Below are 12,340 nucleotides of genomic sequence, written 5' to 3'. Positions count from 1 at the left end.
GCTCCTCAGGTGCAGGAGTCATATCCCATCCGACTTGTGTTGTAGTCCTGAGAGGCCGAACCATTCTACCCCAGGGTTATGCGTACACTGTCTTCACCAATTCGCCTTACCAAACAACTAAGAACGCAACCACTTCCCCCCCAACTTATTCCCCCCTTCCCTGGTCCCTCCCATTAGCCCCACCTCCCTCCTCCCCTCAGACATGTCGCTCTCCCTAACAACGCCCTTGTTGCACCATATGTATTCCTATCATTTCGTTAGATTCCCTATGGCAATAATCCATGTCCCATCTAGGAGGATGCACCCGCGTTAGTCGTCCCCCATCTACCGTCCCACCCTTTCACCTGTGGTTGTGACCAGCTTAGGTAATTATTAATGTGTCTTTCTCAAGCAAATCTCAAACTTGATTCTCAATGTATGTCTAGAAGGCAGTTTAATCCAGATGTTATTAAGGGTTTTGTATTTTGTTTAGGTTTATCTCTTATTGAAATGATTTTTGCTGCGCCACATAAAATGCTAATGCTTTTCTGTGATTTATGGTGGTGCAGTGTAGGCCCTGTTAAACCAGCATCAAAAGGGAGTTGCTTGCTGCTGACCCTCACATGGAATCTCATACCTATCTTTGCCTAGGTAACCAGTAGCTCCTCTTGAGGTATACCACCTTAGATTAATGACAAAAAAATCAGGTTCCACTTCATCATATGTAAATTGAAGAATTCTGTCCTTTGGTTCTTTTCTTCAGAAGTCCAGTTGGAATATATTCAGTATGCTCTCCTTTTAGTTGTTTTGCTATCTCAGGGGGGTATATGAACTTTCTGGGTTGCCAAACGAGAAACATTTGCTCACAAAGGATAGGGTGGGAGCACCCAGGACAGAGACAATATTTGTCTTTACACTGCTCCCTCCTTTACAAACTTTAAAGGCAAGACTGTCCTTTATCAAGTCTTGCCTCCTTTTCACTAGGCAGCTTTGGAATTCGGGTGGCTTTCCTTCAGGATAGTGTATGCCTATGCTACAGCAGAGGCAGTGGCACCAGGGTGTGACAGGTCTGCTACATCCCCATTATTGCAGAGTTTTATTACTGAACTTGGCCTCAGCAGGCCCATTTTCCATACTTCATTTGTTCTGATTTTACTCATGCTCTGTGGCTGGTATCCTTCAAATTGGTAGAAAATGTGATTGTACAGGGTAAATAAAATGTCTACTTCTCAGATGGGTTTCTGTTGCTTCGCTATATAATGTGGCTAAGCAACTAATATTTCACTTTATTTTTCATTTCTTAGTAAAGTTTGCAAGGCAAACCCTCAAAGGTTAGCTCACCTAGTACATCTGAAAGCTAATTAAGTTGAAATGTGTATCTTACATTTGTATCTTACATGCCTTCTTAACTGAATAGAACCCACCTCCCACAAATTTGATTGTACAGGGTAAATAAAATGTCTACTTCTCAGATGGGTTTCTGTTACTTCGCTATATAATGTGGCTAAGCAACTAATATTTCACTTTATTTTTCATTTCTTAGTGAAATATGCAAGGCAAAACCTCAAAGGTTAGCTCACCTAGTACATCTGAAAGCTAATTAAGTTGAAATTGGTATCTTACATGCCTTCTTAACTGAATAGAACCCACCTCCAACAAAACTGAATAGAACCCACCTCCAACAAAAAAAATCCTAATTTCTGTGAGCAAGAAACACCTTTCTTTCTTCCAAGTCACTATCAGGTTGGCCTTTTAAAACACACAGACCTTCACTTTCCTGGCAATGAAGGCCACTCTTCTAATTCTCATTGTTTCAAATGTCCGGTATGGATTATATGTTGATATTCTCGATATGGGATTACATTTAGTGCTTTAGTACTAAAGATGTGCTTATTAAAGCTTATGCTCACTCATCTTTGTAGGGTATTTGTTTTTAATATTTGTTAAGCACAACCAGATCATAAAAACAGTCTTGAGGTGCTATGGTCATCCTCACTGAGATCCAGGAGTATGTGCTGTCATTGCATGGTGTTCTATGATGTCACTGAATCATAGAACAACCGGAGTCATGTATGTCCCTCTATTTCATGCTGGCGCTTCTCAACTTGGTATCTGCAAAACTCCAATTATCACTTATACATCACACAATCCATTGAAGAGTATTTGCCCATAATGTTGGTACAGTGTCCTCCGGAATGGTGTTGTGGGAGGCATTTAAGCCAACGCTGCGCGGAGTGGATATCGGTTACTGTGAAGGGCAAAGCAGGCATCAGGGGCAGGAGCTTAGGAACCTTTTTTTTCTGAGTTTTATATAACACAAATGTGATCCGAACGTATCGGGTATCAGAGCGCTTTACATGAGCACCAATCGCGTTACATAATGAGACTTTCATTTTTGTTCGGCACAGGAAGATTAAGTGATTTGACCAGAATGACAGGATGTTGAGGGTCCTTGCCGGGACACGAACCCGGTTCCCCAGATTTGAGGTCGACCGCCCTAGCCGTTAGGCCACATCCTACCCCCACCTTGAAAGGCCACATCCTCTCCCCACCTTGAGTCGCAGATGCAGACACTTGAGGACCGGGGCCACTTGGCTGATGGCAATGTTACACAACAACAGTTGGTACTCGTTCAACAGCAGTACCAACAGTTGTTCTTAGATGAAGCCAAGCAGAACTGGAGGGTGACACAATGCAAAATGCTACACAGGTTATGCCAAGCCAAGCGATATCAGACTTCCCTGCCTACACTCCATACTTCTCATGGGCAGCTGCTGGAGAGCCCTCGCACTGGTGCTCAGAGCTTTGGCTAGTACTTCAGAGAAGTATATACCCAGATTACAACATTTATAGATGACTTGCCTCACTGGGCCCTTTCCGATACTGCCCGTGCCCAGCTGGTGAAATAATTACAGAAGAGGAGCTCTCGCTTGCCTTTGTGGGAAAGCATCCTGGAATGGCTCTGAGTCTTAATGGATTACCCAGAAATATTTTTAAAGCCTATATGCCTCAGTTAGGGAAACACCTATTGGGTGTGATTCAGTCTGCACTTGAGACCGAGGTGTTCCTGCCGGACTGGCATCGGGCAGAGCTTGTGTTTTCTCCTTAAGCCAGGTCGGCCACCAGAGGAACAGTCCTTGTACTGTCTGATCTCTCTCCTGAATTTGGAGGTGAATCTCTTGTCCAGAACCCTGGCCAATAGACTAGGCGGGTATGTATGCCCTAGCTAATGCTGGCCGGCTTGAGAGGCCGGAGGCAGTGCTTTCGGCAGCTATTGACAAAGCGTTTGATTCCATTAACTGGGACTACCTGTTCTTTCTACTTCCAAAATTGAATCTGGGCTCCTGCTTTCTGTCTTCTGTTCGGTTATTCTATAAGGATCTCTTGCCGATGGTGCGGGTTGTGGGGTCTGCTTCTGACCAGTTTCCGGTCGGATTGACGAGGCAGGGGTGCCCCCTGTCACTGCTGTCCATGGAGCCGCTGGCTGCTTGGGTCCGAATGGACGCACAGGTGTGGGGTTTTGAGTAGGGTGAGGGGTTGTCTGGCAGGATGCCTATACGCTGATGATGTTCTTTTATTCCTTACTATCCCTGAAATCTCAGGACCCCAAATCATACAGATTATGTGCATTCTTGCTGAGACCTCGGACCTCTGCATGAATGTCTCAAAATCCATAATATTAGCTGTTAATGGCTACGAGGGACCTTCAGAGTCGGCACTGGAACTGACTCTGGCAAGCTGAGGTTTTTAATCTTGGGGGTATACGTTTTCCCAGACGCAGCACAGTCTCACAATCTGGGGGACCACATTGCCATGGGTTAGGGAGGAAGCACAAGTTTGGTCGCTTTTACCGCTGTCTCTGATGGGCAGATCAGCGATTATTATGATGCTCTCCCTGCCTAGACTGTTATTTTTTTTTTTAAGTTCAGAAAAAGTTTATTAGGACAAAAGAATTACAACAATGTGCAGAATATAAAAACAATGAAGGCAGTAGGTTCATATACAATGTAACAAGTGGGTTTAGAAAATAAAGAAAGTATAAACATAACAAATAAGAAATGCAAATACAATCAAAAATAGTGATAACATAAGCAATATTGTACAAAAGAAGGTATAAATAGAAATATAAATTAACACAAATGAAGTCATGGAGGTTTAGTAACTTCTTGCTGCAGAGGTCTAGGGATAGTAAAGCATCTAGCATGAGCGTCAATGAATAAAATGACCGGAGCCCATAAATCAGAGCGCTTGGATGCCAAATGTGATGGATATACAAATGTAGTGTCTAGCCGGTGATTGTTACAGACCGCATACCACCATGCTTGATATGAAAGCTGAGTGAAATCCTTCCAGTTTCTCGTTATTTACTGGAAGGCTACTGCTATTAGGAAGTCAATTATTTTGACATTAAAGTTAGAATGTTCCCAGATGGAGGATACGCTACCTAAAAAAATATGTAATGTAGAAAAGGGATGAGTAGACTGAAAAATCAAGTTTAGTTGATTCCACACCTTTTCCCAAAAAGGGCTAACAAATTTACAATTAAAGAGTAGATGGAATAAATCAGCATGTTGGGCCGAACAGGACCAGCATTCATGTGAGACATCAGCGTGGAATGAGTGGAGAGTAAGAGGGGAGAATAGAAGTCTATTATATATAAAGAAAAGTGTTTGCGTCGTGTTTGCAGCCCTGGAAGATTTCCTAAGTTTAAGCCAAATTTTATCCCAGATGTCGACATTCCAGGAGGTGTCAAAGTCCTTTTCCCACAATAATTCTGTCTGAGTTTTGTCTCTTGGTGTGGATGAGGTATGTAAAAAACAGTAAATGGTAGAAGCTTTAGAATGAGCAAGCAACAGAGAATGCAGTTTAACAGTATGAGTAGAATCAATAGAGCTGTTTAAAGGAGGTGGTCTAAAAGTCAGGGAGGCAGATTGGATAGCTTGTGTTAGGAGGGAATATTTCGAGCAGAAAGATGAGGGAAAATCAAAAACAATACAAGCCTGTGCAAAGGGTAGAATTAAATCCTGATTATATAATTGATTGACCCAGATCAGCCCACGTTGTCTCCAGGTTTTCCAATAGAAAGGCTTATTGTTAATTAAGATGTGTGAATTATGCCATATGGGAGAATTAAGAAAAGATGACGATGGTGTAGATGGAATGAGTTTAGAAGTAAGTTTAAGTATAGGAGTGGAAACGGATTGTGGTTTGCGTGTAAAAATAGGTATTCCTGAAAGGAGAAGGGAGAAATGAAAGATCGTTCTAATGTAGTCCAGAGAGGGCAAGGTGCAGAAGGGTCAGAGAGCCATCGTGACGATTGAGTCAGCATGAAAGATTTATGATGAAGAGAGAAGTCCGGGAAGTTTGTCCCACCTTCCGATTTAGGACGAATTAATTTACGAATAGACATGCGGGACTTCTTATGTCCCCATAAAAAAGAGGATAAAATAGAGTTAATTTTCCTAAAATGCTTGAGAGGGAGAGACGATGGGATATTTGAAATTGTATATAAGACTATGGGAGAGAGCATCATTTTTATGGTATCCAAACGACCCCACCAAGATAAGTATAGTGGATGCCACTTTGACGTTAAAGAAGATAATCTTTGTGTACAATTATCCATGCAACACGATACTGTCCCCGCCACGGTTGAGGTAAAGTGTAGACCTAAATATTTGATAAATTGAGGACTCCATGAAAAACCCGAAACAGTAAAATCAGCACTAAAAGTATATTTTGTCAAGGGCAGAATTTCACATTTGTCTTTATTCAGTTTGTAGCCAGAAACAGACGCAAAGGATTGCACCTCTTCTAAAAAGGCAGGAAGAGAGGATTGGGGCTGTGACAAAAATAAAAGCACATAGTTAGCATAAGCCGCCATTTTAATATTGGAATCATTAAAAGTAAAACCATGAATGTTATCATTTTGACGAATACGGAGTAGGAAAGGCTCCAGGGCAATATTAAAAAGAAAAGGAGACAGGGGACATCCCTGTCTAACACCTCTAGCAAGATCGAATTAAGAGGAGACACTACCATTCGCTGTGACAGCTGCTCTAGGAGTGGAATATAGGATAGAAATAAATGCCCAAATTTTTTGACCGAATCCAAACCACTGAAGTGTACGAAAAAGGTATGACCATTCAACTCTATCAAATGCTTTTTCAGCATCCAGAGCAATGGCTGCTAGAGGATGAGACATACGTGAGGCTTTGGATAAAATATCAAAGAATAGACGTGTGTTGTCTGTAAGAAGCCTTCCTTTAACAAAACCAGATTGCTCAGTACCCAGCATATCAGGCATGAGAGATTCTAACCGCAATGCTAGAGCTTTCGAAAAGATTTTATAATCAATGTTAACTAGGGATATGGGTCGATAATTCTTACAATATTGGGGATCTTTACCGTCTTTAGGGATAAGGCAAATAATACCGTCAGAAAAAGAACCAGCAGATGCACCAGACTGCACAAAAGAAAGTATAAGAGTATGCAATTTGGGGATCAGTAAGGACGCAAAATGAGAAAAGAATTCTACAGTGAGACCGTCTGGACCAGGAGCTTTATCCATTTTTAGAATTTTTAGGGCAGCAAGAAGTTCTTTTTGTGTAATATCAGATTCTAGACAAGAAAGATCTGGGCGTGCTTCAGGTGGATAATGAATTTTAGATAAGAACTGGGATGTAGAGTGGTCAGAAGATGGGGTTTCAGATGTGTATAGTGATTTATAAAATTGAAGGAATTCATTTAATATCTCATCAACGAATAATAAAGTCTCTAGCTGAGGCTTTGAAGGCATCCCAAATTACCTGAAAGGACATACCGTCTGTTTGATTAATGGCAAAATATTCATGAAAAAAGAAGTAAAAGACGATGTGAATATGGGGTCCAGAAGTAGGGCATTATTGAAACGCCATTTGCGAGGTAGATTGGGCTTGTGCAAAATATCAAGGTGTATGATTACAGGGGCATGATCAGAGATCAATATAGAACCAATATCCGCCTTTATCAGTGACTGAGAAATATTGTGAGAGACAAAAATGTAATCTAAGCGGAATTGAGTATGATGTACAGGTGAGTAAAAGGAGTATTCTCGTACGGTAGGGTTGCAGAGTCTCCAAGTATCTATGAGTTTGTGTTGCTTAATGGTATGTATGAATGATTTGTGAGATTTATGAGGTGTGAAAGGAGCTGGAGAGTTTCGATCTAAAAAAGGGTCCAGGATTTCATTACAGTCGCCAGCAAGAATAAAATTGTCATCATAACATTGTGTAATTTGCTGGGCTAATGAAGTCCAAAAAGAAGGGTCACCAATTGTGGGGGCATATATATTCAATAAGGAGACCGGGACATTATCAATTAGGAATTTAACAAAAACCCACCTGCCCGCCTGATCAGTGGAGTGAGACAGGATCTTAATGGAAAAGGATTTGCGGAAAAGAATGATAACTCCATTACGTTTGCCATCACCTGGAGAAAAAAGAACATCCCTTACCCAAGCCCTTTTGAGTTTCGCAGACTCATCGCTAGTCAAATGAGATTCTTGTAAGCAGGCAACATCTACTCCCAGTTTAGCCAAATGTGTCAGTACCCTCTGACGCTTAATAGGTGAATGTAAACCTCTGACATTCCAAGAGATAAGTTTTAAAGGCATAAATTAAGGTTGTAGAAGTACATAAAATTCCAATAAGAATGACACGTGAAATCAATAAAAATACAAGCAATATCAAACCAACTGCACAAAAAGTAAGAGATCTGAACTAGATATGAGAAGCAAGAAAGAAAGGAAGCAAAGCGAAAATGCAACCTCTGTAAGAGAGAGGAAGATTGCAGGGTATAAAAAGGAAATGAGGAAGACCAAATAGAGAAGAGAATATGCAAAAGGAGAAAGAAAAGAAAAAGAAGAAAGAGAGCATGAAGAGAATAAAGAATAATGAAGAAAGAAAACTTACATAAAATCCAAGACATACGAAGGATGGAGGGATGGAAGGCCACACAGAACAATGACGTGTCCAGGACCCACAAGGGAAGGCGGAGGGAAGGGCATAACGAACATAATCGAACATAGTTATGAGAAGACACGCTACTGAAACCTGTGAAGGAAGAAAAAATGATTAGATATATTGCAAACAATGACAACGCAGAGTAACTGCTGCAAACATTTTAAGAAATAGCAAATTGAATAAAAACCAAAAGTGCCTAGACTGTTATATCAATTGCAAAATGATCCTTTTGCTATTCCTCGGTGTTGGTTTCGACAAGTATACGCCACTCTGGGTGGCTTCCTGTGGGAGGGAGGGGTTGCCCTCAGAATCTGCTTTCAATCTACGTATTGTGGTGGTATTGCCGCAGATATATATATTCCTTCTATTCTGCATCTCACCTCTTGATTTTGAACGATGGTTGGTAAAGCCAGTGCAATGACCCGGGCAATGGAGGACATCCCCGTACTAGAATTTATATGGCTGGAGGGGGTATGCTCTCTTCTTGCTACACAGATGGTTTTAATGTATGGAGGGGCTTCTTGTACTGGATGGGCTGATGGAGGAGGTTAACAGATGGACGCCATTGTGACAGGGTGGCATGCTCAAACAGGTGGCACAGCTAGGGGGCTTTTTGTAGTGGGACATAATAGGAATCTCCACTTTAGGGGATGTGATGCGGGACAAGGTCCTCAAATCGTATCAAGAGCTACAAACTGATTATCAACTACATTGTAGTCAGTTTCATCGTTTCCTACAGCTCCATTGTGCCATATCGGGAACCTCACAGACCTTTCAAAATGTAACCCATTGGGACTTGGGATCTCACATATTGGGAAAAGTATATCAGACAATAGTCAAGAATAGCTCCACCACAATGCCCACCGTCCGGGCGACATAGGAAGCATATTTTGGTGAATTAGACGACGATTGGACAGAGGCACTGGGTACGCTGTGTGAGACGGCCATTTTGGCATGTCATTGATTAATACAATTCAAGTACCTCCTCAGTGCATATTACAGAAGGTATTATTTGTGGGGCAAGGGAGTGATTGGCTCCCTGACATGCCTCAGATGCGGGACAGAGAGGGTACCTTCCTTCACAGTGTGTGGAGTTGCACAGCACTGAACAGGTTCTGGCGAGGTGTGACTTCCTGTCTGGGGGAGGTCCTCTCTTGGACCATTCCCCTAGACCCCAAACTGAGTCTCCTTCACAGTACAGAGGACATGGGGGGAACAGATATAAGTTACTGCTCCTGTTTCTGCGATTTACCCTGGTAAACATGGATATAGCCGGAGAGTGGAAGGCGGAATCCCCACCATCCCTTCCAGTGTGGAAGAGAGGGATGGACCACTGCATGGGGCTGGACATTGCAGCAAAACTGGCCAGGGGCGGCCCTCAAAAGCACCCCAAGATCTGGCAGAAATGGGCCAACTACAGGGGGATTGCTTTAACACCCGCTATCACAGCCCACTCAAAACTTGAGGCAGAGATCCAGGGATACGGAGCTAGTGTATAAGGAATGTAATCAATGCTTTAAATGGCTAGTTCCGTTTTTGTGGGCCATATATTTTGCCACTTTCAGTTGGGGCGGGGGGGGGCAGCTGTGCAGTTTCTTCTGCTTATGTTTGAGTGTATTTAATTTATTATCCTTTGTGTACTTGTTGGTCTGGGTGGCCATGTCCTCTTATAAGAATCCAATCAAATTTGTTATTAAAAAAAGAAGTCCCCCAGGAGTTCAGCCTTTCACCGGAATGCTGCTGCTTCTAGACAAAAGACGTGTAGCCATACACTGGGGCACACAACCCACCCCAAAAGCTGTGACTTGGCTACAGGATGCACTTTATTGCCTAGAGCAACTCCAACTAATGTGAGCTTGGTTTTTTTCTTACTCCCAAGCACACTTACACTTTTAAGACAAGTTTCTCTTTCTCAATAATACACTGATATAGCACAATGAAAGTGTAAGCCAACAATTTTGGTCTTCAATTCAAATTCTTGTCTTGTTTTATTTGGATTTTCCTCCAAACAGCTAACAACAGCCCACGCGTTTCGTCGCTATAGGCAGTAGTCCTGCGACTTTCTCAGGGCTATAGCTTCCAATGAAGTATTTTTCTGCGTGGTGATACTTCCGACCCACGTGGGTTCTGGTGTAAGTGGAAAACGCTATATATGCGTAGCTCTCCGTTATATTCACTCTCGAGTGGTCATCTGTTCATTCTGCTAACTCAGCAAGAGTACCGCTGCTCAGAACAGTTTCCTGTCCCCTTTTCTCTCATCTTATGGAGTTTGGTGGATCTCCATTCCATTGAGCACCGTTAAATTAATTTTGAAGTGATTAAACGTTTAGTGCGATTCTAAACCTTAGGCGCCCTATACCTATGAGCATAACCACACGGCGTTTGACCTGGTAATAATGTGAGCTTGTGCCTCCTCAATTCCGGCCCAGGGACATTTGGAAACCAGTGACAACCTACTTGAGGCAAAGAGTCTACGACCAACAGGGGGTCCTGCCGGCTGCCGTGCAGACCCTCTGCTTGCGAGGCAACCTGTGGCTCGAAAGTCTAGCCCCTGTGCCTTTGCTAATAAGATCTATGAGTCCTCGGAAGCATGTTGAAAGTGTGCCTGATTGATTTGGACATTTTCTTTGGTGTGATGGTTCTTGTTTGTTCCTGTTCGCCTCAGCAAAATGTATAAACTGTTGTGTCTTCTCTAAACCATGATTCCTTTCCTGTGGCTCTCCCCTTGTTATTGTTTCAAAATTCCAATAAAACAAAACCTCTAAATTCATGACTGATTGCTTGAATAAGCGTGGGTTAATTCATTTGAGAACACCATTATATATACATCAAAGCATTGGCTTGGTAGAGAGGTTATGTGGGGACGGTACTCAGAGTGTTTATAGAAGTTGGAAGAATGCTGCTGAAGCCGTTGAATAGTTGGTGTGAGCTTACAGATCAACCCCTCCTGTGGCAACAGGAAGGATACCGTCTGAACGGATCATAGCAGAAAAGTGGTTTTGGAAATGGATCTCATCTGAATGGCATCATTCAAGGAAATTATTATTCACTGTAAGATGTGGATGGAAGCAAAGGTGCATACAGATGCAGAAGCTGACAGGTCGAATAGGGAGTGGGTCAGAATCGGGGAACCAATTTTGGTAACTGTGTGTGGATGTCTGTGTGTGCACAGAAAAGGAGCGTGGCAATGCTGTGAGAGTAGACAGTGGTGGCCTTTTGGAATGTTGACCAAGGGTTTGTGTCCTTTGCAAGACAATGGTGTCTGACAAAAGCATTGAAACAGTGAGTTTGTTGGTTTGCTAACAACAGGGAGTCAGAAGTGCTGCTGTGTGGTGGTTGGGACCGCAAATTTTCCACCATTTTGAAAATCTATATTTGCAGAACAGGTAAAATATCTGCGGGATGGCGTCCGATATTATTTGCAGTTAATTACAACCTGTACTAATGATATGCTATTTAGTTATTGTAAGAATGCACTATGTTTACTCAACATTTGTAAACACCATGATCTATTTTGTTTTTGTTGAGATGTGATGAAACTACAGGCAGTTCTATGATGTCACATAACTGTCTGATTTGTGCATGTTTTGCGTTCCATGCTTGCAAGTTGGTGGTTAGTAAGCAGGGCAGTGTTCTATGTCCCAATTAATTTGCTGCTTCTTTGAAGACATGAGATTGCCCAGCAGTAATTTGAGTATGGGTATCCAGTTCACCATGAAATATGCTGGGTCCTTACTTTCTACTTTTAACTGCTATTCCCAAGGCTGTAACCTAGTTCATATTTGCTCATTGCAACAAATGTTCTGTACTGTTGGCCAGTGGCTGTTTTACCTAGTTTGCATTTGTAGTTCTTGACCATACCACCATTTCTTTCCTATTTGACTCTCTGGTCTACCTCTCTGTATTGTTGGCAGTTCATTTTAGATGGACCGTGTTGGACCTGGCCCTTTTGGCAGGTTCACCCCGAAACTTTTTGCTTTTTCCTAGCCTGTTTCTGTGACCTGGTGTTGGTGATTTTAGGCCTCTGCGCACTTTTTCACTGTGGTACAGTGTAAAGTGCGTGAGCTCTCTGTGTATGTGTGGTGAGTGACCTGCCCTCCCATAGGAATGAATGGGGAATATGTATGCCTATGGTAGTTCCTGATGTGTGGGGAGTGCAGGGTCGAGTTTGGTATGTGCGAACTCGTGAGATTGAATGCTGCGCAATGGTATATGCGGCATGATTGTGTCTAGTGGAGAAGTGCCACTTCTAGAAGTTGGCATATTTTTGTAATTTGTGCCTGGCGTGTGATTGGCTGGTGAGCCTGGCCCAGGAGTGCCTGGGCCTGCTTGTGGATTGACTGTCTGGTTTGAGAATGACA

At 42.5% G+C, this 12,340-nt stretch overlaps 1 protein-coding gene across 3 annotated transcripts in view; it reads left to right on the top strand.

Moving 5' to 3' along the window:
- The window catches only part of TUBGCP6 (tubulin gamma complex component 6), a 610,570-nt gene that overhangs the window by 195,929 nt on the left and 402,301 nt on the right, over positions 1-12,340 (top strand). The gene's annotated exons all lie outside the window — the stretch shown is intronic.

Source organism: Lissotriton helveticus, chromosome 1_1, assembly GCF_964261635.1.
Source record: "Lissotriton helveticus chromosome 1_1, aLisHel1.1, whole genome shotgun sequence".
Classification (NCBI taxonomy): Eukaryota; Metazoa; Chordata; class Amphibia; order Caudata; family Salamandridae; genus Lissotriton; species Lissotriton helveticus.
Note: the sequence above shows the minus strand (reverse complement) of the source record. Positions and strands in the feature narration are given on the sequence as shown.